Genomic DNA, 5,683 nt, shown 5'->3' on the forward strand with positions numbered 1-5,683 from the left:
ACAGCGAGGCCACGTGCCCCATGATCTCAAGAGTCACAGCTGTCCTGTGCCTGGAGCTGAGAATGTAGGAGCTATCAAGGAATTTCCACCAGCATATTCACAGAGCTCTAATTTGCTCTTGCAGTCGGAGTGGAGCCATTGAACAAAATCACAGAAATTACAGATTCAACTTTTCAAAGATCCAGAGAACCAGATTCAGAACACACAGGGCTCTGGGTGAAATGTTGACTCCTTTGCAATTGACTGGGCAAAAGCTCTTTCCTTTACCCATTCACTTCCTCATTCACCGAGGACTCTGTTGGCTTTAGAGTTGCAGGCCCTATAGGTGCTGTCCTCAGATGGCTAGAATGGCCAAAGGAGAACACATCCTGTCTCCTAGCAGTTGTTGGTCATGCTCCAGCTAACATGACTCATGGGTCCAGAGTAAAGCAAATATATTTTGGAGAACTCTCCTCAAAAGTGGATTTGTGTTTTTCTTGCGTGGGATAAAAGGAAGCTCTGGGATGCAACTGTGTCCCTGTATGTGGCAATACCACCCATCTGTGCACTTCTGTGGACTCTGGCCTCAGGAACTAGACCCAGACAGACCTCACTTTCAATAATAGAGAGGAGCCCACAGACACCAACATCACCAGAGGTGGCAACATCCCATGGCAAGAAGAGTGAGCATTAACTGTCTCCTGACTGCCAACAAAGGCAGGAGACCTGAAACAACTCCATGACCATTGTGTAGGCTTACTCAGTCCATCCCCACCCCACCTGCCAGCCCTGCTTCTCCTTTGGGACTCCAGTGATACTTAAACACTTGAATCTGGAAAGCAATGGTTACCCTGGGACCTGCTTGGAGTAGCACCATTCTGAGTCAGGATGGTTGACCAGTATCTAGTACATTCTAAGTAAAACAGCTGAAGGTGAAACACTAAAGCTAACCTATTTTTGTAAAAGGGATCTGTGTTGTATTATAAAAAGAGTAATTTTTGTTGTACCATTTCACAACCTCTGAAAATGCTGTAAGTTGGAATGATCTAATCCTCTTAAATAGCTATTTAGAAAAAAAAACCAAAACTATCTTCTTCCCAACAAACATCCAGGGGAAACTTGAAGTCCTGGAAAGAGGTCAACTCAATGTGGCCTCTACCCTGATAGAAACAATAAGCCCAAAGATAAGAAGAAAGCAGAAATTGCCCAAGCAGTGTTGCTGCTGTCTCTCAAGTGGGTGGGTGGGTTAGGGGCCTTGACTGTCAATGTAAAAGGCAGAGCCTGTAGCATACAGAATGGCAGCTGGGAGATCTTGTGGCCATATCTTCCCCGCCCCAGCATGTCCATGTCTCCACATAAGTCCCATGGAAATCCTTTAGCAGACTTTTCTACGTGAGCATCTGGCTATCTGAGTCCCTGGCTTAGCTGTCAGCACATTCCACTTTGTATGAGAGCTCTTTGATCTCAGCTGCCAGCTGAGCCTGCTGGTTTTTAAGCAGTTTCTCCCTGGGTCCAGACTCTGTATAGCAGGCAAATGGATAGGTTCAATGCAGTTGTATTGACACTTGGCCAAGAGCTTGGCAATGTTCTCTGGATGATGCTAGTTGATCCACGTCCCCAGAGGGCTCATTGCCCTTTCTTCAATCTTTTTCATGTATCCATTGTACATCGGTGCCCCTAGCTAGCTGCAAGCTTTTGTTGTGGCTTTCCTACCTCCTAAGTAGAACAAGTAATTTTTGAGGGCTTCCCTAGCCAGGGTTTCTAAGACTCTGGTTGAGTATGTTAGGATTCTCCTTGTACTGACTGTACTCATAGTATTCACTAGCATGTGTCTCCTGATTTGCTAGACACAGTCAGCAAAAGTTGCATTCACACTTGGAGCATTGCGTGTGATTGCAGCCTCCATTCTGCTCAAAGCAGATGTTGTACTTGGGACATTTTCTAGTGTGGACTCCAGTTAGTTGGCCATTTCACTTCATGAGCCATTTCTGGATTGTGGCACAGCCTGCTTGGGCGTGATACCTCTGACAACACTAGAAGCAGAAGACCTCATTGGACCTATTGTACTGTGCTTGGTGGCTCTAGGCTCCTGTACTTGAATAACCAGGAGGCAGTCCACACTGGGGCCCAGCTGGAGCTGCTGGTAATCTGCTGCATAGTCCCTGAAGAGGTAGCACCTGTATCTGTCTCTCCTGTCTTCAATGGGAAGCACTGGAAACACGAAGCTCTTCTGTGTACCAAGTGGACAGTACTGAGCCATGCGAAGGACTGCTACCCTCATGCCAGCCTTGACAAGCACTGAGTGGTGCTGCTCCCAGCAGCTGCAGCCAAACTGGTTATGGAAACAGGTTATGGAAAGCAGGAGTTCATTCCATCAAGCTGCATGCACACAGTGCAGTAGTGAGAGGATGTGTTGTGGGTGCATGTTTTGATGGATTAGACTGAACTTGAGCTTCAATGAGCAGTTAAGCATAATTAGGCTCCTATCTAGTCCAAATCTCTGAGACCTGCCAGTGGAAATTAACCACTGAAAGTTTAGCCATCAAATAGGATACCAATGGCATAGGGAGGGTTCAGCTATTGGCACTGAACATCAATGGCCTTTAGCACAGAGGCTGAGCTGGGCATGTGTTGCTTGAGGGCATCCTTGGACTCCTCGTAGGTCAAGCAGGTGAACTGGTGTTCTTTGGTGTCAAAGGCTTCAGCTCCCTGTAGATCCACATCACTGGCTACTCCCACATGGTAGCCCTCTAGGGCCCCAAGTTCTTGTCCTCTTCTACTTCCTCCTCTTCACAATTTGGGTCAGAGCCTTTTTCCCTGATGTCAGACCCCCTGACTGTAATGCTTGAAGGTCTTTCAGGTAAATGTCACACAAGTATGCTATCTCCTCAGATTTCTACAAGGGGCGGTGGCTCTGTGGCCGCTGAACCCAAGCAGGCCAGACCACATCAGGCTGGGCCAGTGGGGTGGGATTGGCATGAAGTGTCAGTAGAAGTAGAAGCAGCATGTCAACCTCACTGGTCCCATGCTGCGTTCTCTGTTCATAATATCTCATTTAACCATCTGCACCATCTTTAATCTGCTCTCTGTTTTCTTTCAGCATTGTCGGAAATGCTGCTTAGTTTTTGCCTGCTTAAGTTTTCTTTTTCAACATCTATTTTCTTCCCCCTCTAACTTATTTGGGTGTATTTTTCTCTTTCTGTTTTGGTCTTTTGAGAGCAATGCATTTTCATTATTTTAAACCTTTAATGGATGTAACTTTCTTTAGTGTTTTACTTAATTTTGCAAATTTTAATATATTATTTTGTTCTTCAGATTACAATTATTTAATACATGTAGTGGTTTCACCATTCAAATGAAATTGCTTTCACTTCTTTAATTTTTTTTTTCCTGTGGTCATTGGGTTGGTTGAATGTGCATTTTCTGATTTCTGATTATACACTAAATCTCTTTAATTATGGATTCATAGTCAAGTTCATGGTAATCTGAAAATACAAATCATAATTTCATTATTTTGAGATTTGTTTAAATTTGTTATTGTGATGTAGTATGTTTGAACAATTTGTATTCTGCATGAGTATGGTCTTCTTTGTATGTCTACCAGGTCTGGCACTGGACAGGAAGGGCTGCCTGGGGCCTAGGTTCTTGACTTTAGTTCAAGAAAGAATTTATAAGCAAGTCAGACAATGGTGACTAGCAAGCAGCAAGCACTTTATTGAGAAAGGTGCTCATACTATTGCAAGGAGTGCAGGTATACAGAGATGAGTGACACCATCTCTGAGCTGTGCACAATAGGATAAGGGTTTCTTAATGAAAGAGCAAGTACATTCTAATAATTAATAGGAATTCTAATAGGAACAGTCAAGGTTTTTCTCAGAAGTAGGTGGAGACTTTCTGGAATGTAGCTACCACACCTTTGTACTTCTGCGCTTCTATTTCTTTTCAAACCTCGAAGAGAAATGAAACTGGTATTCTGCAATTTGGGATAACAGAGCCATCCTTGGGTGGTCCAACTGCTCCCTCTCTGGGGTCTGTATTGGTATGTTAGGATCTCGTTCTCTTTCTATCTACCTGTGCATTTTTCCTCATGAGATTTTATTTTTATTTGAAAGGCAGAGTTTCAAAGAAGAGAGTCAGAGAGAGCTTGCATCCACTGGTTCGCTTCCCAATTCATTGCAACTGCCAGAGCTGAGCTGATCCCAACCAAGGAGCTTGGAGCTTCTTTCTGAGTCTTCCATGTGGGTGCAGGGGCCTAAGGAACGGAGATATCCTTTGCTGTTTTCCTAGGCCATAAGCAAGGAGCTTGATTGGAACTGGAGCCGCCGACATTGACCAATGACTGAATGGGACACTAACATTGCAGGTGAAGGCTCAGCCTGCTAAGTCACTGCACCCCACCCCCATTTTTCATTTATTATTATTATTTTATGATTCAGTTCCATAGGACCTGGAACTTCCCTCAACCATCCCCCAAAAGCCTTCCCCCACAATGAGTTCCCTTATATTATTACAATAGTATAGTTCTTCATAAACAGTCATAAGTCCATTAATGCAAGCATGGACAATGGTAGAGAGTCTAGCATCCTATTATCAAGATATAGTAAACAGTTTTGGGCCTGGCGGCATGGCCTAGCGGCTAAAGTCCTCGCCTTGAAAGCCCCGGGATCCCATATGGGCACCGGTTCTAATCCCGGCAGCTCCACTTCCCATCCAGCTCCCTTCTTGTGGCCTGGGAAGGCAGTTGAGGACGGCCCAATGCATTGGGACCCTGCACCCGCGTGGGAGACCCGGAAGAGGTTCCAGGTTCCCGGCTTTGGATCGGTGCGCATCGGCTCGTTGCGGCTCACTTGGGGAGTGAATCATCGGACGGAAGATCTTCCTCTCTGTCTCTCCTCCTCTGTGTCTCTCCTCCTCTGTGTATATCTGGCTGTAATAAGATGAATAAATCTTAAAAAAAAAAAGATACAGTAAACAGTTTCATTGTAAGTCCAACTTTGATCTGGAAGTAGAAATGAATACTGCATTGTATCCTCACATTTGGATATGATAGTCTCCATTACACAGTTACTATACATCTGCTTAAATTAAAAGCCACAAATTAAAATTAATATCAGGAAAAACAATAGAAATTTATAATGCTGTGAAGTTAAATAACATGCTACTGAATACGATAGTCTCCAATACACAATTACCGTACATCCCCTTAAATGAAAGCCACAAAACAAAATCAACAGCAGAAAGAAAAAAAGAGATTCATAATGCCGGAAGTTAAAAACATGCTACAGAGTAACTAATGTGTCGCTGAAGAAATGAAAAAGAAAACCAAGAATGTTTTGAAGAAAATGATGCTACTCTATGACCTATGAGTCATTGAAGAATTTAATTAGAAATAAAGTGTTCTGAAGAAGTGAAATTAAAAACCAAAACATGAAAATCCGTGAGATAGAGTTTCCACTGATCTTTGTTGCTGACATGTGTCAACAAATAGGTGGGTTTTATTTTTTAATCCAGCCTACTAATCAATGAAACTCTATTGATGGGATTAAGCTATTTACATTCAGTGTTAATATAAATAGATGATAATTTGCTCCTGTCATTTTAGCAATGGGTTGTTCATTGATTTAGTCTTCTGTTGTTATTTCACTAGGATGGTCTTCACATTTGTCTTTGGTTTTGGTGGGTGCTATTCCTTTTCTCTATCAAG

At 43.3% G+C, this 5,683-nt stretch overlaps 1 pseudogene; it reads right to left on the reverse strand.

Moving 5' to 3' along the window:
* Positions 1 to 1,354: 1,354 nt before the first annotated feature.
* On the reverse strand, positions 1,355 to 5,178 carry LOC101527794 (E3 ubiquitin-protein ligase ARIH2-like; annotated as a pseudogene).
* Positions 5,179 to 5,683: the final 505 nt, after the last annotated feature.

The sequence above is a fragment of the Ochotona princeps genome, chromosome 8 (assembly GCF_030435755.1).
Source record: "Ochotona princeps isolate mOchPri1 chromosome 8, mOchPri1.hap1, whole genome shotgun sequence".
NCBI classification, from domain to species: domain Eukaryota; kingdom Metazoa; phylum Chordata; class Mammalia; order Lagomorpha; family Ochotonidae; genus Ochotona; species Ochotona princeps.